This window comes from Equus przewalskii, chromosome 6 (genome assembly GCF_037783145.1).
Source record: "Equus przewalskii isolate Varuska chromosome 6, EquPr2, whole genome shotgun sequence".
Taxonomy (NCBI): domain Eukaryota; kingdom Metazoa; phylum Chordata; class Mammalia; order Perissodactyla; family Equidae; genus Equus; species Equus przewalskii.
In genome coordinates, this window is record NC_091836.1 from 61,311,275 (window position 1) to 61,337,535 (window position 26,261).

General features: G+C 35.2%; 1 protein-coding gene across 47 annotated transcripts in view; it reads left to right on the forward strand.

Moving 5' to 3' along the window:
• The window catches only part of DLG2 (discs large MAGUK scaffold protein 2), a 1,822,408-nt gene that overhangs the window by 1,186,936 nt on the left and 609,211 nt on the right, over positions 1–26,261 (forward strand). The window lies entirely within an intron of this gene.

Consider the following 26,261-nt stretch of genomic DNA (forward strand, 5'->3'; position numbering starts at 1 on the left):
AGGAAAGGAAAGCATGAACTTTGTTGGACAGCCAGCCATCTCTACTACAGTCTGAATTAAAAGAAATTTCCCTAGTCACCTTTGTTTGGAAAGTCTTCTGATTATATTCCTCCCTTAAAGACTCAACAACACATATTAGCATTTTAAAGTCTCTGAACAGCCCAGCATGAAATATATCTATTCAAGAATCTTTGTGTAACTCAACATGCCTCAAGTGTATTTAACTATAGAATCTATTCTTCCTTGCTTTTTTCTGAGGTAACAGCAATGTTCTACTGAACACTAGAAAATGGCCATCCCATCTCATACTTTCCTTCTTTTCTCTGCCACTTTGCTTCTGGTTCATTTCAGAGGTGTTAGAACTTTGACTAGAGAATGGACAGAAAGAAGCACATACGTGCGATGGACTGTTTGACTGTATTCATTGACCAGTTAGTTTTAGGAGACATTCTGCCTAGTCCTATTTATTGATTTGATATAAGCTAATAATGATCAGTTTTTTAAATGAGTGGACTTCTTTCTATCATTAACTCATTTTTTTAGGAGCTAAATGTGAGCTAACCACTCGTATACTTAGTGACTCCTTCAGTTGTTACTGTACTTCATGATTCCATAATGTCAGCTGTTGAATGCAGAAAAACAAAACCAGTTCATTCATTATAATTCATTTATGTAGTGAAGAATCAGAAAATTATCATCATACTTAAGCTTGTTAATACTTGAATTACCATAGGCAATATAATATTCTCTTTGCTGCTAACAACCCCTATTACTGCCCGCTATGAAATCCCTCCACTGATTGCTGGTATCAACCTTATTGTCTGCTTCATGCTTCCAGTTGCACATCTCCTGCTTTTTTTATTCTCCTTACTTATGTCTACACTTTTTAACATATATCATAGCTTTCCTTGTTCTCTCTTCTTTGTCTTCATTTTCCCTCATCCCTAAATTAGACAAGATTATTCTTTATGTCTTTCTGTTTCTTACTCATTGCTCATTCCAACCCAGATCCATAGTAAATATGTCTGTTTTGGGATATCATGTTAGACAAACAAAATCCTTATATATAAAACAGAAATATTAGCGATACAGATTCCTATTACAGTGTGTTAGGCAGAATGTAGGTCCCCATGATCTCTGCCAGTTGGTGTTATTCCTATGGTTATATTACATTATGTTACATGGTAAAAGGAAATTTGCACTTGTAACTAAGATTATTAATCAGCTGACCTTAAGATAGAAAGATTATCCTTGATTTTCTGAGTGGGCCTTTAAAGTCGGAAGAGGAAGTCAGAGAAATTTGAAGCATGAGAAGGACTGGCCTATCATTGCTGCTTGAAGAGGTAGAAGGTCACATGGAAAGTGTTAGAAAGAAATGAGTTCAACCAATTTGCCTGACCCCAAGTTTCAGATGAGAAACACAACCCTGGCTGATACCTTGATTTAGCCCAGTGAGACCCTGAGTAGAGAATCCAGGTATATTATGTCAGTCTTTTGACCCAGAGAGATATGAGATAATAAATGGCTATTGTTTTAAGACACTAAGTTTGCGGTAACTTGTTTTGCAGCAATAGAGCACTGAAACACAGAGAATAGGTCAGTTCTTCCCCTCCCCAAACTGCTATTTCTAGAATTCTTTTAAGCAATGAGCAAACATAATACATTCAAGTTATAAGCTGATTCAAAGGTATTGCCCAATATGCCATTTTTCTGGACTATTTCTATGCTAAAAATGAGGGGATGCTGTTCATGACCAATGATAGTATTTCCTTTCTTTTCAGCCCAAATTGTGCCTCTATTTACCTCTCTTCTTCAGAGATTTTTCTTTCTATTGATGCTGGACCCTGTGTTGATATCATCTAACTTATCATGCTCACTAGTAACACTGCTAGTGCTCCCCAGTGCCTAGTTCTCTCCTTCATGGGCACATAGAAGGCATCTCCCAGCCCCTTTGAAATTGATCAAGGTCTTGTGATTAACTCTAGCCAATGATCTGTGAGCTGAGGCAAGGAAAAGCCCTTTTGTGACCTTCAGCTTTTAGGGAACAGTCCGGAGAACTGCTAAATTTGTAGAAGATTTGTGTAAGAGAAAAACATTTGTAGCATTAAGACGCTGATTTAGGGGTTAATTTTGTTCAGCTGTGTAACCTAACTTGACTAATGTAGGTAGGAATGGGGACAAGCTCCACCAGGTGACAATATTTTACTAGATTTCTGAATTATTCTTGATTATCTAGAAATCAAACCAAGATACCATCCTACAATCATGTGACAATTTTCTAATTTAGTTTATATTGAAATGAAAATTGAGTATGATTTTTGAAAAGCAAAAATAAGTTTTGACGTGTTTTGGACTTGTGTATTGATTAATGCAGGCATGCGCTTAATTTCCCCAGTGAAGTCTCTACTGTGATTCATACTCTTTTTCCTGTGATTTTCTTTGAAGTTGCTTCATTCTTTTGAAGTTCACCTTGAAGAGCTGAGCAAGTCTAAGACAGTCATTATTTCTTCACTGTGACATGACTAATAGCTTCTGCTGTAGGTGACAGTTCTTTGCAATCTTTAATTTCTCCTTCTATTCTTCTTTAAGATTTGCATTGAAATGTATCTTCTTCAAATGGATATGTTTATACCCATCCAGACTTAATCACATTTATAATATATGATAACTCTTTTCAATAGATTACCTAAGTGCCTGAAAAGATAGCCACTCTTAAGATAGAACCAAGATGATTTTCTCTCACAGTTGAGCTGGAGAAAGTCTGGACAGTTGGTGATCTGTTCACCAAGGGGGATGAGGAGGGCTGCAAGGTGAATGTACTAGTTATGGTTCTTTCATGAAATTAAAACGAGCTGAGCTTTAATTTCCAATCTGAGTTTTCGTAGGCACATACTTTTTTAAAAACCTGGACTGCAAATGCAATCTGGCTAAATTTAATTTTATCTAATTTTCCAACATTACTTCTCCATCTTGAGCTCCAAAGACATAGAAGTATTGCTCTATAAAGTCTCCAGTGAGCTAAGTTTGGGCTTTTGGAGTATTTATTTATTAAAAAAATATGATAAAGACCCAAGATTTCGGATCTGAATTGCTAGTTCAACTTTCACGTTGGTATTTGTAACATACCATCTTCTTTCCAACAATTCTAGGTTTGTGCTTTTTAAATTACTATTTTATTTTGTTAGGAACAAGAAAGAATAAGTGGGATAATAGTCCATTGAATCATTTGTCCTTTGTGGGTATGGTCAATATAGCCAAACACATTAAGAACAAATGAAGGAACAATTATTGTGAAGTATAAAACTATATTCTTCCTGGTATAGCCCTCCTTTAAAGCTGGTGGAATAATAAACAGTATTTCTCAAACTTTAATGTACACAGGAGTCACCTAAGGGTCTTGTTGAAATGCACATTCTGATTCAGATGGTCTGGGATAGTTCTGGAAATTTTGCATTTTTAATAAGTTCTCTTATGATGCTGATGCTGCTGATCCATACTTTAGGCCATACTTTGAGTAGCTACCTCTAAAGCATCCATTCATTCATTCAATGGGTATTTATTAAGCCCTCAATAAGAGCTAGGTCTTTTAGGTTCAAAGATAGGGCATTTTCTTGCTCTTAAGGAGATCCATTCTAGGAAAGTCAGGCTCATACACAGATAACTAATGAAAATGAGGAAAGTAATGTAATTGAGATGACTACAAAGGCTATGGAAGGTCAGATATGGGGTGATTAATTATTCTTGTAGTGTAGCAAGCGGGTGGGAGGTGGGAATGGAAGACTTCCTCTGACCTAAGACTTAAGGACTAGGAGTTCTTTCATTTTGAGGATTTATTTTTGCAGGAACAAGGCCTAGGGAATTGCTATGCTGTGTGAGCAGCTCCTTCTACAAGTAAAGAAAAATAACAATGTGGCTTACAACCTGAAAGCAACTTTCAGATGGGAAATCTCCACCTCTTCCCACACCAAGAAAAGGTGAAAGCAAGTACAATAGTCGAATGCAATCAAATGACCATTTAGAAATGAGTCATTAACCACTTATTTTCAAATCACTTTTGGAAAATTGCAATGTTTATTTGATAATTTCTAAGTAGGTTTTAGGTAGACAAATTCTTTGCCACTACCTCCTAAAAAATGCTTGCAAAGGTAGATTTACCTTTAAATTAATGAAGGTTCCAGGTCATTCATTTGCACGGGCCTTTCTAAAACCCTAGCAGAAATCTTAGCAATCTTGTTTTTATAATTTTTGTCATTTTTCTTAAAAAAGATCTCCTAAAATTGTATGAGTCAGACTCCACAAAAATCTAAATCTACTTTTGAAAGCATACCTTCTATTGTAAGAATTATTGTACTTTCAGTGTTTGCTTTGAGGAATATATTCTGGCATCACTCTAATTGGTAAATGATATTTAATCAATTTTCATACAGTTGAGCTCTGCGGGTAATAAACAACCCGAAGAAAGAAACTCTCCAGGGATGATAAAAATTATCTCAACTCATGAATATTCCATTTGCTCATTTTCTACAGATAGATAATTTCATTTGAAAGTAATAGAAAAACACAGAACAGCCTGCATGAACTGAACAGTGCTTAGTGTAGATGGACCATAATGAAACCAGCATTTTGGCGTAACTTTATGTGCAATGCTCTGAACCTCTCCAGCTTTCACTTGAGGAGTTCTACACATCCATCCTCATTCTTTTACATTAGAATGGTAAATAGCATATATTATAAGTCTGGAAATGTTGAAGACACCTACTCTAATTTTGATAAATATGTCTTATCTCGGCAACAAACAAATGTCTGAATATAATTAGTCCTTTTTTTCTTCTTTAACAAGAGGGATAATCCTCAGAATTAAATCTGATTCTTTTAGCCTGTTTCTTGGAGGTTGCAAAACTGAATAAAATCTTTTTAGACATAATCATAATATAATCTTAAGGAAAATCTGTTTTCCCTTCATTGAAAATTTTGTCTTCTATGTGGTGTTTTTTAGTGGGTTTTTTTTTGCCTAAAGTGGTAGGGAAAATTTGGGAGATAGGCATGCTCTTATTATACATACCTGTAGGCTTTCTCTTTTTTATTTTTTTTACCTGTTAAAAATTTAAATTATTCAAAAAAAAATTTTCAAAGCTCCTCTTGCACAAGATATGGTACTGGTCTCCATCTGGGGCAGGGAAGAGGTGAGTTACAAGTAACTTAGGAAAGCACTCAGTTCCCTAGGCTGAAGTAGATTATCATTTGCATTGATCTCTATGCCATAATGGAGATGCCATAAGAGAGAAATATACAAACAAAATGAGAGGGCCTAGTTATAAACAGGAGATTCTGAGAAGGCTATAGTCATTTTTTTATGGTTTATTCTCCAATGAAATTTAACAGATATCATACTTTTCTGTTAGTTAATTCTGTTTCTACCATTGTTCGTGTTTCCTTTCATCCAGTGGTATACTTAGCAACATGATTTAAGAGTTGAGTCAGAACCTTTCTCTTCCTTACCTAAAATTTTAAATTGAGGTGTAATTATTATACAGCAAAACTTACAGATCTTGAAGTATATAGTTTGCTGAGTTTTGACAAATGTGTCCCCCAAATCAAGATGTAGAATACTGCCATCACCCTAGAAAGTACCCTTGTGTCCTTTTTGGTCTGTGCTCTCCCAGAAGCAAACAGTATGCTGACTTTTTTCTCCATATATTAGTTTTGCCTGTCCTTAAACCCATAGAAGTGTAGTCATATGTACAGTATGTACTTGTATCTGGTTTCTTTTACTCAATATTTAAGGGTTAATCTATATTTATGTGTACCAGGAACTTGTTCCTTTTATTTCTAAGTAGTATTTCATTATATGAATATATCACAATTTATTTATCTGTTTTTATATTCATAGACATTTCAGTTTCCAATTTTTTGCTATTGTGAATAAAGCTGCAATAAAGATTCTTATTAGGAGACATATATTTTATTTTGGGTAAATACCTGAAAGCAGAACTTCTTGATAATTAAGTAGATGTATGTTTAATAAGAAACTGCCAGTGTTTAACTTTGATAAGAATCTGACAAACAATATTCTCTATTGGTTGCTCCATTTTACTCTCAAACCAGGAATGTATGAGACAGCGAGTGGCTCTGCATTGTCTTCCACATTTGGTATTTCAGTCTTTTTAATTTTAGCCATTCCAATAAGTACATAGTGGCATCTATTGTGGTTTTGATTTGCATTTCCCTTATGACTAACAATTTTGAGCATTTTTTCATGTGTTTATTGCTCATTCATATATCCTCTCTGACAAAGTATCAGTCTAAGTCTTTTCTGTTTTTCTTTTAAATAAACTTTTTATTTTGGAATAATTTTCAATTTACAGAAAGTTGAAAATACAGTACAGAGAGTTCCCCTATACCCCTCGCCCAGGTTTCCTGTTGATAATACCCTACATTACCATGATGTATTTGTCAACATTAAGAAACCAACATTGGTACATTACTGTTAATTAACTAAACTCCAGACTTTACTTGGATTTCATGAGATTTTCCATGAACATACACTTTCTCTTCCAAGATGAAATCCAAGGTTCCATGTTGCATTTGTCATGTGATTCCAGGTTCTCTAGTGTGTGACAGTTTCTCAGATTTTTCTTGTTTCTTATGAACTTGGTGATGTTGAGGAATACTGACGAAGTATCCTATAGAATATCCCCAATTTAGATTTGTCTGATTTTTTTTTCTTTCACGATTAGACTGGAGTTATAGGTTGTTGGAAAGAATACCACAGAGCTCAAGCGTTCTCGTCTCATCACATGAGGGGATACATGATACCCACATGGTATTTCTAGAGATGTTAACCTTTATCACTTGGTTAAACTATTGTTTCTAGGCCCTTTCCAGGGACAGAATTAGGTAATATATGTATGTAGATTAATCCATGTATACACACGTTATCTATAATTTTTGTATTCTTCATTTGCGTGTTGTCTATATATAAGTGCAAGTTCATATTGGTGTCTTTGACTGTAATCCAGTTCCACAGGGTTCATGCTAGACTTCCTTTGTTGCTTTTCTGTAATTTTGCTCTCTGACAGTAAGAAGCCTGCCTTCCATCGTCTACCATCATTTTCTTGTTTTATACCATTGGGCATGTAAAGCAGTTTCAAAATTTTTTACTTAAATACCTGTGAGAAACAAATTTGCCAGTTAGAGTACAGTGTTCATGTAGAGTGTACAGATCCTTTTATCTTTACCTACATAGCTTCCTGTCAAAGAAAGGACTCATTCATTCATTCATTCAATTAATCCTGAATTAAAAATTAATTTAATCTATACATTCAAAGTTTATTCTGATATTTTGATGCAACGTTTCCTATAAAATAATACTATTGTAATCATGTTCGTTTCCTTATGCCCTTTTACAAAACTGGAATAAACTGTCAGCTAGAGGCCAGTCAGAACATTTCAGTCTCTTTAAAAATAAAATCAAGAAAAAATCTGTTCCTTTTATCAAATACCTTTCTCTAAAGCTGTTGCTACTTCTGAGAATTCCTAATAGACAAAAAATTCCAATAAATGGAGGCTCTAACTTTGTTACTTTCTGCATTTTGCGTTGAAAGCATTTTGGCAGCGTAGAAAGAACATCAAAGGTTTTGGTTTCTGAAGAATGGGGGTCTCTGCCCTTTAGTAGCTGTGTGACCTTGGGCTAGTCATGTCCTCTTGTATAAGATGAGGGTAATAGTATTTACTTCATAAAGTCGACATGAAGCTTAAATAGTTGTCAAGCCAGAATGTCTATACTTATAGGTAAACAGAAGTGGTCCAGGAAGGTACTCAAACCAAAGGAAAAACATGGCTCGTTTTCTTAGATCATTATGTGGAGGTTTGAGGGAGAAATATATTAGTGTTATTTTAAAAATAAAGATGAATGTGAAATAATTAACCTTGGGTGGAGGCTGGGAAAGCCATATATGAGCTATACCTCCAAATCCTACATCCTCAAATTAAATTACTTTGCAGCCATTATGTATTTTAGTGAAAATATTTGGGAACCTCTAGGCTGACCCATGAAAAATGTCCAGAATTGCTTGGCACACAGCAGGTGCCAACTAAATGTTGCTGTTATTTTCGTTACTTATTTGAGTAGATATCTGGGACATAATTAAGCTTTAGATTTTTTTGATCAGTAACGTGCCACACTTTTGTTGTTGACATTTAGGTTGTTTTATTTTACCTTTGATCCAGGAAATATCAAAATTTTTAAAAATATTTTTAAGCCCAATATCATTGAAATATTCCCTGCTTAGGGTATACTTTTTAAAAATGTCATCGTTTCTTGATTCTTTGGAGGCTTCTTAGTGGTTTGTGTTTGATTCCTTTTGCTGGGTGACATGGGAATTATTGCCCTCCTCTGAGGTTGACTAATAGGCAATCCTTAATTTTTTCTGGAGAACCAAAAAAAAATGACAATGTAAATTCATTGCATTTTAACTATCCTACCATAATTTTAGGCATGGGAGATTTCTTTTTTATTATGTTTTGATTATATACATAAATCTCCTCACAGATCGTGGATCCTTCCTTTTGAAAAATAATATAAGTCATTAGGGACCCATTCAAAGGGAAATGAATGTGTTAGGCATGTGGGCTTAGAAATAATTTGGAATCAACCTTCATTTCTCCAGTATATTTAATATACCTTACATCATCACTTAGTGTAAAATTACTCAACATATGGTCCAAATCCTTCTATTTAAAATATTCACTTGATCATTATTTTAATTTCTAACCTGGGTTCTTTTGGAAACACTCTATATAAAGAAAGAAATTTAAATGTCAGAAACACCTCCTTCCCTTTAATTTATGATAACTATATTGGCAAATAAACTGGAAGTCAATCTTCATGAAACATCACTTGATTATATTATTTAAAATTCTTCAGTAGTTTCCTGTTAACATCAGGATAAAATTTTATTTCCCCAAACTGACTTTGAAATAATACTTTTCAGCTTATTCCCAGTATTATACTCCATTATTCCTCAATGAAATCTTTCTCTTACACCTCAAATCAGTCTCATGATTGTCATTCATACACTGTAAGAATCATTCCAGCATCTCAACACTTTCTCACACGATTCTCCTTGCCTAGAATTTCGTGTCTTCTTTCCAATAGGGGCACAATGGAACACAGGAGGATATTTCTTGTGAAATATCTATAGCATAGTAGTTTTGACCATATTTTCAGGTAAACTGATCAGAATAGCCTAATTTGACCTTTAAGGGACTGTAACACTATTCTTTGTAGAGAATAGGACCCAGAGCAAACTATATGTTTCTTTCCAAGGTAAAATTCTAGTAAAATCAAATATGTGGATTTAATCAAAAATGAAAAAAAAAATTCCCTGGGATATAGACAGAATTAGTTGCATTCACTTTGCTCTCATGTTCTGGTCCAGAGTTCCTGTTTTAATCACCACCGTTCACTTCTTGTCCAGGCATCTTCTCTCTGGGCTGCTTATGTGTTAGCTTAGTATCTATGAATCCCAGGTCAGTCTAACACTAGGAGATGGGGCTGGTTGTTTTTTCCTAAAATTAGTCTCCCTAAGTCACTTTTTAGATCCAAATAAAAAATGGTTTTATTAAGTGTTTCCTTCCTAAGCTCCTGCGAAAGTTCGGGACCTGGGAATTAAATAAATTACCTTAATTTATTATTCTCTAGGGATGAGTTTTTGACTAGATTCCATTAATTGTGTTGTCATATTATTGTCTCTCTGTACCACTGTCCCATATCATAGGCGCTTAATCAATTCTTGTTAATTAACCAATCAACTACATTCATTGTCAACCACTTAAAAAGTAAATAGAAGAATCGCTCTTGGGTGAATTAAAAATGATTATTTTAAAGGGAGCATTTCAATGAAGTGATTTATAGTGTAGTACAAATTCTAATTAAAATAAGAATATTTACTTCTTTCCCCATTTTATGAAGACTAGACACCACCTAAATAGCAACCTATTTTGCATTTGTCATGATTAGGAGTATTCACATTAGGGTCGTCTGGAATGTCAATATAATTTCATTCGTAAGAAATTTTTAATTAAAATTACCTTTCTTTCCCAATTTCTTCTGATCAAAAAAAAAATCTCTTTATAGAAGAGGCCCATATGTTCCTTAGATGCTGTTAACTTTATTCAGAAAGTGTTTTAGATCTTTCTCTTGCTTGGCAAGCCCCTAAATTAATTTACCATGATGTAGAGGCCAGATTTCAAAAGTTATAGAGAAGGACAATGTCCTATTTATAATACTCATCCACTCCTGCTAACTTAAAATATTTCCTCCATGTAACATACTTCCTTTTTTACCCAAGAATGGGAGGTATATGTCCCCTCTTCCCTGCCTTCTGAATAATATAGTTTCTCTACTTGTGAAGTAGTAATAAAAAGGATCCCAAATTTTCCTGAACTCAGAGTCCCATGGGCAGCAGTAGTATCTTAATGGCACCCTTTGAACTAACTTAACCTTTTTGTGTCCGTTTAAATCTTCATTTGCATTCTAGCAAATCCACATGGTGTTATTAGAATGACCTACTTCCATAACAGAAATGGGGCTAGTTGATAACAGTAGCCCAGTGAAATTTCAAGATGTTACTCTGTACTTGAGTTTCTCTATGCTCAGCTTTTTTTTTTTTTAATTTGAACTTTCAGTGGCAGATTTAACAGAAGGTTCTATGCACAATTTATAGTTTGTTCTTGAGTTGGCAGCCAGAATGTTGAAGCCAAGGTAAATGTCCACAGTTCTTCTCCCTACGCTCCCCACTCTCCCTACCACTTTGTAGATTCAAGCAGCAGAGTGTATTCAATTGTCAATGATGATTTATTAACTGGTAATAACCATCTGTTCCAGGATGCCTGCAAAAATTATTAAATCTAAGCTACTTCTTCAAGCTAAGGCTTGCCTTTAAGAAAGTGCCATGAATAGTGTGATAAAGTATTTCAGAAAGTTCTAACTTTGGATATTTGTAGCAATTTGTTAACAACCAGGCTTTTCTAGTTCCCATTTAAATGGTCCTTTAACTTTGAGGAAGTTTGGCCAAAGTTTCCTTAAGAAGTGGTATGTATGTTCTATGCAGTCTCTATTGTGATTCATGAAAGAGTAATAACCCATTTTGTCCAAAGATTTGGCGGTCCTTCCCTTTATGGGGCAACCATATTGAAATTACTTTTGTCTCTTTGGTTCTCAGCTAAAACCAGATACAGTAAGACCAGAAAGGAAGGCTCCGATACTCCATTTGAATAATTATGTGTGGAGTTCTGTCTTGCAAAGCTCACACAAACAATCGTGTTCCTTTAGTCTTAAAATTAAAATTCCTAATATTTGTGAATTTTTTGAATGTTAAAAAAATAAAAACATAAACAAAGCCTTAGAGATCATAATTCAACTACTTAAGATTACATAGGTTCAGAAACTGAGGCCAAGTAGAAGATCCAGCTTTCTCCAGATTGCACATTTGGTTGGCAATACACTCAGGACTAGACTCCAGGTCTTCTAATTCCTAGACCACAAGCCAGACTGCAATTTAAATGGACAAACTTTTAATTTTTATCCATGTTTTTTGTCTGATGTTCTTTGTCCTTCCTTAAAATTATATCAAAGACTTCTCAGTACATATTTAATGAACATTATCGTTTTAATGCACACTAGTAATTGACCAATATTTATTTTTCTCTTTTTCTGTCAATAAACCAGTGTCTTCAGCTATTTTTGTAGGACAGAGCTATTTCCTACTTGTCTGAAATCTTGAAAGAAATTTACCAATTGATAAGGAAGTGAAGGAAGAGGAGGAAGCCTTTTGAGTAGAAGAAATGATTGAGTGGCAAGAAAGGCCACGTAACCACCCTTTCCTTTTAGCTCCAGAATATTGCAGATCATGACAAATCTCCCAACAGGGAATCCTTGTGGACTTCCAAAATGAAGCCCAGGCAGTTGCTATTCTATTGACTATACTAGCCAATTTTCTTTTCTTAAAGAGGAATTTTTGTGTTCTAAAAACATTAAAATGTCTGAAAAATTTACAACCCTGAATTACTTCGGCAAAATTATGTGCCTTGCATGCATGGTTTGAGTTGGCTTCTGGTTCTAAATCCAATTGTGTAACAATAAGGTATATTAAATCAGATGCAATTTGGAAACTACGAATTTAAACTTTGCAATCTTTTCTAGTCCTGATAAACTCTTTGTAGTCCAGGGAGTGCATCTGATGCTTTCTCTTTGTGTCTTTGTCTTTATGTATGTTGAGCCATTTGTCTAGACCTTTAGAGTGTACTTCCCCTCTCCTTGATTAACCATTTTATTACCTATTCATCCTTCAAGACTGTTTAAGCATTACTACCCCTGCAAAATCTTTTCTTGGATACCTCCTTTACTCCAGTCAGGACTATGTGCATCTTCTATGGAATCCCACAGCACTGTCTTTCTACCTTTATCATGACACTGACCTTACTCTGCTGCCTGTCTTTCTCACTAGACTCCAAGATTCTCAAAAGTTGCTTGAGCAGTAATACATTAGCATTGACCGTCCTAACATTAGCATTGACCCTCTTTGAACCTATCGTGTTCAATATTCCAGAACATAGTAGGCACCCAGGACATATATGAATGAGTGAATGGATTTTATTAGTGGGCTCCATTGCACACCATACTGTTCCTTGATTTGACTTTGAACCTAGTCAAACACATAATTCAGCAACACTTCAAAAACTTTCAAGCAGGGCACCATGGAGGATAATTGCAGACAAACTCAAAGCCTTCTTACAGACTACTCTTTTTTTTCCCCAATAATCGCTGCTTTTTGGCTTAGTGGGCTGCTCCTTTAAGGATGTTCTTTGGCAAAAGAATAAAACTCTTGGCCAACACTTTCCTGCTGGAGAAGTAGGAGGAGCAGAAGGGAATATTTAGGGAGAGCTGTGGCTTTGGGGTTGCAATTTTGAAGCCAGTTTTTATAAGGAATGAGTCTCGTTTTAAATTTTTACTCCAATATTAGCTCAGTGGGAAAACATTTTCTTGCAAAGATTGTTGAAGTTCCCAGGTTTTTAAAAGGAGTCCTGAACAGGAGTCAAAAAATATGAATGCTCACCCCAATTCCATAACTTTTTTGCTCAACTTGGTCAAGGTACTTAACCTCTCTAAGCCTCAGTTTCTTCATGTTTATAGTGGGGATAGCAGCATTGCTTATCTCAGAGTAAATAATGTTTGTGAGAACATCTTGAGATACTATTATGGAACAATGATTTATTGCTTAAAAATTTATCTGTAATTGAGAGGTTGAAAATAAATTCCAAACTGTTTTCTAAAATTCAGATTTTGGATGGACAAACATTTTTTTAATTGAGTTAATGATAGGTTACAATCTTGTGAAATTTCAGTTGTACATTAATGTTTGTCATTCGTGCTGTAGGTGCACCACTTCACCTTTGTGCCCACCCCCCACCCCACCTTTCCCCTGGTATCCACTAAACTGTTCTTAGTCCATAATTTTAAATTCCTCATATGAGTGGAGTCATACACAGATTATCCTTCTCTAGCTGGCTTATTTCACTTAACATAATTCCCTCAAGGTCCATCCATGTTATTGCAAATGGAATGATTTTGTTCTGTTTTGCAGCTGAGTAGTATTCCATTGTATATATGTACCACATCTTCTTTATCCATTCGTCTGTTGATGGGCACTTAGGTTGCTTCCATGTCTTGGCTATTGTAAATAATGCTGCAATGAACATTGGGGTAGACTTTTGGGATTGCTGACTTCAAGCTCTTTGGATAAATACCCAGTAGTGGGATGGCTGGATCGTATGGTAGTTCTATTTTTAATTTTTTGAGGAATCTTAGATGGACAAACATATTAATTGTTGAAATATTTTTCCCTGTGTCTACCCTCATATAAACATACATACAGAAATCATATAACTGCTTTATTTTTAAGTCTAAGTGGTTCCCTCAAGATCCCTAGAGCTTTTTTTTTTTGCTCTAGTAACTGAATCCTTGGTCCAAAGGGTTGTTCTCGTAAGACTGCTTGAATATTTGGATAGTGGCAAGTTTATAGGAATCTGCATGTAAAATGAATTTGAATGTTGACTGGAAACCAGCATCAGTAATTGTATCCTATTTGATATTGGGAAAGCCGAAAGCTGTGGGCATTCTGCAAAGACTTTAGGCAGTAGTGGTTACATTTTAGAGTCTTTCTAAAGATCTCTCTAAAGAATATATGTCACATTGCCAAGGCAATTTGCCTTATGTTGAGTACTTTCTCTTTTTTAATCCTGTGTTTAAAGCAATCATATGTATTGCAGAAGGAATAGTCATGTTCTATCAATTAGTAGTTTTAAGCAGTCTAAAGTTCTTTACCATGAACCCTTCATAAAGATGCCCTTCATTGACTCTAACAGATGCAATTCTTTTTATCTAGAATAATGTTCATACAGGCAGATTCTGCTGATGACAATACCAGCAATACTTAACGACAAAAAGGGAAAAATTTCCTTAAAGCTATGCTAGAAAAAATGAGTTCTCATTAGTTTAAAGTGTATTTTGTCTTTTGGTTTTAAAATGCCCAAATTCCAAAATAGCAATTGGGTGAAATAGTCCTTGGTCAGGTTTGATTCATAGCTCAAACAAGAGGGGGGTTTCTTTCATTTCTTGTGATGACAAGGGATAAAATCTATACAAGTAAACTTCCTCTGAATCTTTATAAACCCCTTGATTTCAAAGAAAATGGACAAAACACCCTCAAGAGGCCTTTAAAACTAAATACATGCTCTGAAAATGGGAACTGCATTTTATCCATCTTCTTTTGTAAGCCTAGATATCTGGAAAAGTATTATAAAGATAATGAATATAATAAGAACATACTACCTCTGTTCCTACCAATTTTTAGTATGAAAGAATGCTATCATTTTATCACTTTATTTCAAATGGAAACATCTACATCTTAAGATTAATTTATATATATGTATGTATACATATAAATTAATATATATATATCCCCAAGGATAGCTTTTGCAAAATCTTTAGACATGAATGTCAGGTGAAGTTAATGAATGCCCATAGCACTCACTGTATTTTCTCTAGTTACAAGTATAAAAGCAAGTTGAAATAAACAACTGAGCGGTATTTAAATTTTTTCAGAAAGATATTTCTCAATAACTACTATTCATCCTTACAACTTTGCTACTAGCAGGTAATTTTTAGTTACCGTTCACTTACTTAAGCTTATTTATTTCTGCTCTGAAAATAGTTTTCCAGCCTTAATGTAATGCTCAGCATAGCACTGCTACTTTAACGAAGCTGATGATGTTGGAAAATTGATTACATAAATATACTGTTTAAAAATCTATCCTCTACCATTTTGATTTTATTTGGAGCCTGTAACTCCAACTGGGGATCTAGGTAGGAAGAGTGTCCATAGGCAGCAGATACTCACTTAAAGATGTGTAGGATTCTATGAGCCCTTGAAGCTGGTTTTAAGAACCCCTAGGATTTCTCCCAATCTGGAAAGTTTGGATCTGACAAAGTTAAATTTAACATATATTTATTGAATGTCTACTATGTGCTGGGTACTCTTGCTGGGTACTGTGTATACAAAGATGAATAAGACATGATTCCTGTTCTTGAGGAGCTTGAAGTCCAATGGAACAGGGAAATATAAATAGATAATTACAATATAGTACAATTATATTAAGTGCTATGAAGATGACAATAATAAAGATATAAATAATAACTGAGTATTTTTACGTCCGTGTTTATGAGAGGTATTGGTCTGCAGTTTTCTTTTCTTGCAATGTCTTTGTCTGGTTTTGGTATTAGGGTAACATTGGCCTCATAAAATGAGTTAGGAAGCATTCTCTCCACTTCTATCCTCTGGAAAAGATTGTACAGAATTGGTATAAGGTCTTCCTTAAGTGTTTAGTAGATTCAACAGTGAACATATTTGGGCCCGGTGCTTTCCGTTTGGAAAGGTTATTAGTTATTGATTCAACTTCTGTAATAGAAATATATGTATTTAGATTGTGTCCTTCTTCTTTTGTGAGTTTTGGCAGATTGTGCCTTCCAGGTAAATAGTCCATTTCATTTAGGTTATCCAATTTAGGGGCATAGAATTGTTCATAATATTTCTTTATCATCCTTTTAATCTCTGTGGGATCTGTAGTGACATCCCCTTTCCTTTCTGATATTAGTAATTTGTATCACCTCTCTTTTTGTTCTCATTTAGCCTGACTAGGGGCTTATCAGTTTTATTAAACTTTTCAAAAAATTATCTTTTGGTTTTGTTGATTTTCTCTTTTAAATTTCTGCTCTATTTTTTCTTATTTCTTTCATTCTGCTTACTTTGTATTTAATTTGCTCTTCTTCTTTTATATTTCCTTGGGTGGAAGCTTAGATCATTGATTTAGATCTTTTTCTTTTTTTATATATGCATTCAGTGCCATAGATTTCCCGCTGAGCACTGCTTTCACTGAAGCCCACAAACTTTAAGTTGTATTTTCATTTTCATTTAGTTCAAGGTATTTAAACATTTTTTTGAGATTTTTTTCTTTGCTCCATGTGTTATTTAGAAGCAAGTTGTTTAATGTCTAAGAATTTTGGGATTTTTCCAACTATCTTTCTGTTATTGATTTCTAGTTTAATTCCATCGTCGTCTGAGAGCAGATGTTGTATACTTTCCATTTTTTTAACTTATTGAGGTGTGATTTATGGCCCATAATGTGATCTATCTTGGTAAATGTTCCACGTGATCTTGAAAAGAATGCGTAATCTGCTATCGTTGGATGAAGTAGTCTATAGATGTTAATTGTATTCTCTTGAATAATGTTGCTGTTGAGTTCAACTATGTCCTTGTTTCTGCCTGCTGGATCTGTCAATTTCTGATAAATGGATGTCAAAGTCTCAAACTATGATAGTGGATTCATTTGTTGCTCCTTGAATGCTATCATTTTGGGCCTCATGTATTTTTGTGCTCTGTTGCTAGGCACGTACACGCTAAGGACTGCTGTGTCTTCTTGGGGTGCTGATTTCTTTGTGGTTAGGTAGTGCACCTCTTTGTCCTTAATAATTTTCCTTGCTCTGAAGTCTGCTCTGTCTGAAATTCATACAGCCACTCTGACTTTCTTCTGATTAGTGTTAGCATGGTATATCTTTCTCCATCCCTTTATTTTTAATCTGTATGTATCTTTATATTTAAAGTGGATTTTTTTGTAGACAGTAGATAGTTGTGTCTTATTTTTTGATCCACTCTGACAATCTCTGTTTCAACTGGTGTATTTATTTAGATGATTGACATTCAAAGTAATTATTTATATAGTTGAATTAATATCTATCATATTTTTTCCTGATTTCTATTTGGTTTTCTTATTATTTGTTCCTATTTTTGTCTTTCAAAATTTTTTATGTCTTTTCTGGTTTTAATGAAGCATTTTATATGATTCCATTTTCTCTCATTTCTTAGCATATCAATTATACTCATCCTTTGGCTTTTTTTTAGTGATTGTCCTAGAGTTTGCACTATACATTTACTAATTCAATCCACTTTCACATAACAGTATACTGCTTCATGGGTAGTGCAAGTACCTAATAATAAAAAAATTCCGAATTCCTCCTTCCCATCCCTAGTATCATTTCTGTCATTCTTTTCATTTATACATAAGCATGCATAAGCATATATATATACATAAAAATACTTAATGGATATTACTATTTTGAACAAACTATTCTGTTTTGATATTACTATTTTGATCAGTTAAGAATAAAAAACATGAAATTTTGGGCCGGGCCCAGCAGCACAGCAGTTAAGTTTGCACATTCTGCTTCGATGGCCCAGGGTTTGCCAGTTCGGATCCCGGGTGTGGACATGGCACCACTTGGCAAGCTAGGCTGTGGCAGCTGTCCCTTCCACATATAAAATAGAGGAAGATGGGCAGAGATGTTAGCTCAGGGCCAGTCTTCTTCAGCAAAAAAAAAAAGGAGGAGTGGCAGCAGATGTTAGCTCAGGACTAATCTTCCTCAAAAAAAAAAAAAAGTAAAGAAATGAAAGTTTTTAAAAATTCTACTTATACATTCTCTGATGTTCTTTCTTTCTTTATGTAGATACATTTTTCTGACCTATATCATTATTTTCCTCACTGAAGAACTTCTTTTAACATTTCTTGCAATGCGGGTCTATTGGTAATATATTTTCCTAATTTTTCTTTTTTGTCTGAGAAAATCTTTATTTCTCCTTCACTTTTGAAGGATAATTCTCCACAGTACAGAATTCTGGCTTGGTGTTTTTTGTTTTTTTTTTTCTCTCAACATTTAAAGTATTTCACTCCATTCTCTGCTTGTTTGCATTGTTTCTGAGGAAAAGTTGGAAGTAGTTCTTATCTTTGCTCTTCTGTAGTTAAGGTGCTCTTTTTTCTCTATCTTTTTTCAAAAATTTTTTCTTTATCTTTAATTTTCTGAATTTTATATATGATGTGCCTGGGTGTAGCTGCTTGTTGGCAATTAACCTGCTTGGTGTTCTCCAGGCTTCCTAGATCTGTGATTTGATATCTGACATTAATTTGGGAAAATTCTCAGTCATTATTGCTTTAAATACTACTTCTGTTCCTTTCCCTGTTTCTTCTTCTGGTATTCCCATTACATATATGTTACATCTTTGTGGATGTCCCACAGTTCTTGGATGTTCTTTTTTTTCCCCCTAGTATTTTTTCTCTTTGCTTTTCAGTTTTTGGAGTTTCTATGATCATATCCTCAAACTCAGAGATGCTTTCCTCAGCCATGCCCAGTCTACTAATGAGCCCACTAAAGATTCTCTTTGTTTCTGTTACAGTATTTTTGTTATCTCTGTCATTTCGTTTTAAGTCTTTCCTAGCATTTCCGTCTCTCTACTTAGATTGCTCATCTGTTCTTGCATGCTGTCTACTTTTTCCATTAAGCCTCCTAGGAGATTCATTTTTTTTTTTAAACTCCTGGTCCAATAATTCCAACATTTCTGCCATATCTGACTCTGGTTTTGATACTTGTGCAGTTTCTTTAAACTGTGTGTTTTGCCTTTTATTATGCTTGGTAATTTTTTTGTCAAAAGGTGGCCCTGATACACTTGGTAAAAGTAACTGCAATAAATAGACTTTAGTAATGTAGTGGGAAGGTATCAGAGGAAAGGTAGTTGTTTATACTCTTATGATTTTGTTTCATTCTTTTAATGAGCTTGTGCCTCTGGATTGTGAATGTCACCACTGCTTCTTGGTTTTTTCCCCCCTTAAGTGGTACAGAATAGCTAAATGGTGCTGGAGTTGGTATTTCCCTTCCCCAGCTAGGTTAGACTTTGATAAAACCCTAGCAGATTAGGCTCTGGTACAATAGGCAAGCCTTGTTAAAAAGAACAGAAAGCTCTGGCGTGTTTCAAATAATTTCTTTTCCCCTTCCCCTGCTGGAAGCATGAGGGATTTTTCTCCCATTTTCACTGTGAAAACGTAGTAGGTTTACTGTAGGTAAAACTCACAAAAATGTGGGTGTAACCCCAAAGATTGAATTCCCCTGAAGTTTTTAACTCTCACACTTGTCCACACTGAGCATCCACAATTCATCAGTTGCAGTTTACGTTTTCCTACCCTGGCACTGGTTTCTGTGGAGATTTCTGCTGTGATAACTTGTGATTCTCTATATCCACCTGTCTGTCTCTCCAGTTTTGGGGACAGTGGTTTGCTCTGTGACTTCACTTTTCTGACAGATCTAAGAAGAGGTGATTTTTTCAGTTTCTTCAGCTCTTTACTCATTATGAGGCAGAGTGGTGACTTCTGTGTTCCCTACATACTAGAACAGAAACTGGAACCGCTAGTGAATTTTTCATTTCAGTTATTATGTTTTTCAACTTCAGAATTTCCATGTGATTTTATTTTATAATTTCTACTTCTTTATTGATAGTCTCTATTTGACTAGTTATTGTTGTCATATTTTCCTTTAATTTTTTAAACATGATTCCTTTAGTTCTTTGCACATTTTTATAGCTGCTTTGAAGTTGTTGTCTGCTAATTCCAACATCTGGGATGTCTCAAAAACAGCTTCTATTTACTGCTTATTTTCCTGTCATATGGGTCATACTTTCCTTTGTTTGCACATCTCATAATTTCTTTTTTGAAAACAGATCGTATGAGATAACATGTAATAGCAACTATTGATTCTGTTTTGCCCACATGCCCCTCACCCCAGATTGTTGTTTCTTTTTGCTTGTTTGTTTATATTTTTAGTCACATATATGGGCTAGATCCATAGAATCTGTCTTCCCTGCAGTGTGTAGCTGCTGATGTCTCTTTTGAATTTTCTTTATTTTTTTCTTTTTGAGTCCTGGCTTCCTAGGGCTGTCTCTAGATCAGCAGAGCATAGTGGTGAGTCAATGATTGGTCAAAGGTTATATTTAAACACCTTCAGCCAGTAGGGTTTCCGTCCTTTGCCAATGGATTTGTGTATGGGTTGGTAAATGTACTCAGATTCAAGCAGTTTACAAATCTGCCTGAGATTTTATTTTCTAATAGGTGTTATCATGACTCCTCTGCATATGTGCAAGGCCTCACATTCAGGCAGGGGTGTATAGATTGCCAGGACCTTTTCCAGTCTTTATTGAGTGTATGAATGACCTTGCATATGCACTCAGTCTTCCAGTCTGCCAGGGATATGTCAGAGCTATCAAGGCCTGCCATGACTCATGCCACAGATTTCCCTGTTAAATTTCTAGCTAATCTGGACAGCCGTAGCTTTCACCAAGCAGTGTTGCTACCTTAAGCTACTGCAGTGTTCTCTTTCACTGATATTTGCCACCAAAATCACTGTTGTTTTCAACAACATCCCTGAGCATGAGGTTTTCCCACATACTGCTCCAAATGAAGTTGACCCCCTCTGGCAGCAAAGAGGCTGATTTTCATAGCTTTTTTGGTCCTGATATAATGATTGTACCCACAGAATTTGGGGGAGGGGAGGTGTAGGAACAGCCCCAGCCTAGAACACCACTGATTCCCACTGTTGTTAACTGAGGTTCTTGAATTAATGTTTTTCAACTTCCTATATGCCTTTTAGTCAATTTTCATAGAGCAGAAATGGTTATTTTGGCAATTCTGTCCAGTTTTAAAGTTGTTCTTTAGGGAGAGGATTTGCTGAGCTCCTTACACCATCATTCTGTAGTAATAAAACAAATAGCATAATAATAACACTTGCCATGTGCCAGGTTGCTGTTCCAAGTATTTTACAAATTCCCTTCATTTATACTAATTCACTAATTCATTCAATCTTCAAAACCCTATGAGATTATGAACCTGTTTTACAAGTGAGGAAACTGAGGCAGATAGCTCACCACTAGTTACTGGCAGAGTCAAACACAGGCATTTTGGCTCTAGAGTATGTACTCTTGAGCACTGTGCTTTACTTCATTCTTAATTTAAAACTCCCAAAAACCTTACTGAAGTAAGTATAAATGGTATTTTATTTCACTGAAGAGGAACTGAGATTATGTAACTTCTCTACAGTCACAAACCTAGTAAGTGGCCAATTTAGGGTTAGCGTACATGTCTGACTGACTCTAAAGCCTGAAGTTGATAGACAACACATACAATCAGGGCCAAAGATTTATATAGTCACTCTGTAAACACAGAGAAACAGCATTAGCACAACCTGGCCTATGTAAATGTATGTGCATGCACAAGTGTATGTGTGTCGGAGTATGCGTAGGAAGGCTAGGGAAGAAAAGGCAGGGTTTGTGGTGCCATTAGATAGCTGGAAGGGGAGAAGAGTCATGGAAGGATTTTTGGAAGGATAAATAGAAATTACACAGGGTAAATGTGGCAAGCAAGGACATCCTAGGTGGAAGGTCATTAAGAAAAGAGATAGTACAGTAAAAGTTATGATTTTAATTTCCTTCCATCTCTTCTCCCTGCCCTACCAACTGCCTTTGATCCGTGGTGCTTTTCACCCAAGATCTGCTGTCTGATTAACTAATATGTGTTTACTGTGCTTAAGGTATTCATGGAATTTATTTAATTTAATGTAATTCAGGATTTATGCTGGTACCCTTTTGAGTCTTCCTGTTCCAAGAGGATATTTAAGAAAACAAATACAACAGCAGTGTGACCACCATGCATTGTTTGGAGCTTGTACTATCAACTTTCCAGTTGGCACTGTGGCAGAACACTTAAAAGCCCTGAAGGCTGGGCAGGCAAGTATTCCGAGAGAGAGCGATTTGGTGCATCCAAATCACAGCCCAGAACTCCCTGCTATGACTAGCTGTTGTCATGGCCACAGCTTCACTATGCATGACCCCTTCTAAACTCCCAGGATTCAGTCTGAGAAGAACTGATACAGATGTAGCAATGTGGGCTTTTAAATTTTTCTTTGAAAAATATATTGTTTATGCTTTTTTTTAGTCACTGTAAGTTTCTATTTGATCTACGTTAATTGAATCTAAAAGTAGAAAATAGGGTAACTCAAGTTCTCTGTAGGAATATTAAGCACAAGTTAACATATATGAAAGCTGATTTTTATGCAATTTCCTGTAAACAATAGCCATTGATCTCCCCACCCACCATCTCTCCACCACCACCACACACACATGCACACACTGGTTTCTCTTTGGAAAGGTGAATCAGCAGAATTTAAAGACCTAGGAAAAACTTAAAAATAATTAAGGTTGATATCTTTGAGGGTTCACTAGGTGGTAAACACTAGACCTTTAGAAAATTATATCATTCGATCCTTATACAATGAATGCAATGATATAAGTACAATTACTATCTCTTTTGTAAATAAGAACACCAAGGCTCAGAGAGGTTAGGTAACTCACCCAAAGTTCTGTAACTAGAGAAGGGGAGAATCATGCTGTGAACCCAAGCAATCTGACTCCAGGATCCTAGCTCCTATCCACCATGCTAAGTTGTTTTATACCATCAGGTTGAATCATGTGGAATTGCAATTTTGTAAGTCAAAAACAGTTAAATAAACATTAGTAATTTCATATGATTCAGATGATCTCTCACTTTTAGAGGACAACCTACGTGTGCAGCATAATGTAGTGGAAGAGATTCAGAGTCTAAAAGATCTAGATTCACATCAAAATACCAACATTTACCAGCAACCAATTTTGAGCAAGTTCTTTACTATCTCTGAGCTGTTTACTCATCTATAAAATTGAGATAATAGTAATATCTACCCACATAAAATTGTTAAGATGAACAATTGCAATAATGTGTATGAAAATAGAATGTAAATGATTAATACTGTTGTTAATATTATCTGAAAAAAGTTATACATAAACAGCTTGAACCTTACAATTTCCATATTTTATCAACTGGTGAGGTGAGGGTCGGGGGAGAGAAACAGCATTAATAATCAGCTCCCTGTCAGGATCCTAAGGTACTTTGAGAAAGGTGAAATCAAATAAAACAACAGAATGCTTCCCCTTAGAGTCTGATCCAGAAAAATTGATCTGACCTTTTTTTGTAACAAGCAGCCCAAATTGTTTTTCCAGAGTCACAGAAGTTAGAAAACTTCTTCATGTGGCTTGATGAAATACCCGATGAATTAGCAAGGCAATATAGCTCTACAGCTCTTTTCCAAGGTTGTAAAGATAGAGATGTTCTTTTAAAATCAGATGAAAAGAGATCAAATGAGCTAGCAAAGAAGGTGGAGATAGTGACTCTATAAATATTTGTTGATTGATGGTTTGATCTTGAAGACTGCTGAAAGGGTGACCTATAGTCAGATGAAAAGGGAGACAGCTGATTGTTAGCAAGGTTTGAAGTAAAATGATTAGAGAGAAATTAAGGCAGTTCACTCCTTTGGAAACTGACAACAGTGAGTAGAACTTTTGAAGACAAAGGGATTTTAAAGATTTGTAGAAAATGAGAACCTCTTAACATAAGGTTCAATTGATTTACTTCTTCAATAACTATTTTTGAAATGACTTCTAGGGCAAGTCCTTAATGATAGATGCCTCAAGAGAAAAAATAAAAATAAAGATATAGCCTTATCTGAGAAGGAGGACAGTATATTAGGAAAGCTAAAGCACAATATAAGAATTGGACCATGAGGAAGACTACAGGTACAGTAAGAAAGCGACTGTGTTCTGTTTGACCAGCGAGAAAGATTAGTGTTTTGCCACTTAGACTTCCCTTGATTAAAATACTAGCTGCTTCCATTCCTTCCTCCCCACTTACACGCACCCATTCTTTAATTTTGTTCAACAAATTTATATTGAGCGTAGACTTGCCATCACTAAGTGATGAGAGTTATGAACAAGATAGTCCTAGTTTCATGTTGCTTATGGCTGTGTAACCTTGGAGAAATTTTTAGCTTAGAAACTTGATTTCCTCAATAGTAAAATTAGCATTAAAATGTCTAGCTCTCAGGATTGTTGTCATTATTAGTTCAATTTATGATACTGCCTTGCGTGTGGTAGATACTTAACAAGAAACGGTATTAGTAGTAGTAACAGTAATAGTAGTAATCATTATTGTTATTAGCATTTTAGAGAAGATTATAGAGAACAGAGTAATGATTTTTCAGGGCATTGATAAGAAAAATCTTTTTAACTTTATGGAAGAGACAGCCTTTGGCTGACAGGAATGGAAGCTCCTCACGTCTCCCAATAGAACCTAGCTCCATGAGGAAGAGAGCTTTGTTTTGTTTATTATTGTATTCCTAGGACCTAACATAGTGCCTGGGAAATTCTAAGCATTCAAAAATATTTTTCTAAATTAATTAGGATTTTAAAAGCATAGATTAAATAAAGACATTTGGGGTAGAGTGTATGCCGTTAATAAAGATGTCAAAGAGAGGAGGTGCTTCATATAAGTTCAGCACAATTGCTTGACTAGAAAATACTTTAGAAGATAAGAAGTAGGGTCTGTAGCTGGAAAGGTAGGTTGAGGACAGCTGGTGGATGATCTGGAATGTTCTTTAAAGATAAAGAAAAATTAGTTAAAGCTACTTGAGCAGCAAAATTATATAATGAAAACATTGCTTTTTTAGGGAGATAAATCTCAAAGGATATGAAGACCAGACTGATGTTGAAAAATGATAGAGGCAGAAATATTTTTAGGAAATTATATCAATGATCTTAAGAAAGTGATAATTAGGACTTGAAATAGGATGTTGAGTACTGATAACAAATGTAAAGAGTATATATGAAAAAGGGGATTTCCTTAACAGATATATAGAGTAGCCTGAAGGAAATGATGGTTATAATTAGGTAAGTTGATTATTTCTGTTATAGACTTGTTGAGACTGAGGTGATACTAGGGCATTTAGAAAACAGTTGAGCATGATGAAATCTCAGGTAAAGATTGTATAATAATAAAGGACAGACCTTGGTGAATGCTCATATCTGGCAAGAGGAAAAAAATGATCATAAATGCAGCAGAGAGAGCAGTAAAGGGGAGACCAGCAAGGATATCAACCAAGTGACAGAGGAAAGGGGAGTTTTAAAGGGTGCTCACTCCAGAGGGTTAAATACTGCATGAAAGCCGGGAGAATGAAGGCTAGGAAAACGTTATTGTATTCAAATGTGGAAAAGTCTTTGCTGATCCTGAAGAGCTCAGCTTTTGGGTGGTGGTGGAATACAAACCAGGTTGCAGGGGTTTGAAGAGGGAAGCTCAGAATGAATGACTGACATTCTGCCTCATACTATGGTTGTATTATACCCAAGTAAAAGAGAAAATATTCTGGGCTAACTGCTTACATCATCATATTTGTGAAGTCTCATTTTATGGTTCAGAACTAATTTAGTTTTTGTTTCTCCAAACCTTTTGCCCATGTACTTTAAGCTCTTAATTCTCTTGGACACTTTGCTTGCAACTGACCAAGTGGTTCATATATGGGGGTGGTGAGGTGTGTGGGGGTGGGGGAGCTTGATGAGACAAAAACCTGGTGCATCCTGATGTTTTCACAGCCGTTGATTGATGGTGTTCTTTACACCATTTACTGCTCTCAGAAGCATGTTCAAACTTATGGAATATTTAAACCCAAAGAGGAAAACCTCCTGCCTCAGGCTAGAGCTGAGTGAAAACATTAGAACCACCTGTTATTACACCATCCAGCATATGGTGCAAAGCAAGGGAGGAAAGCTGGGAAGAAATGTGCTGTTTCCAAATCAGAGGCAAATCCAATTCTGAACTTATTAAGTGACTATATTTTTCCCTCATTATAGAACCCTCTAATCAAGAAAACTTTGTATATCTAAGTTGATTTTCTTTTTATACATGTA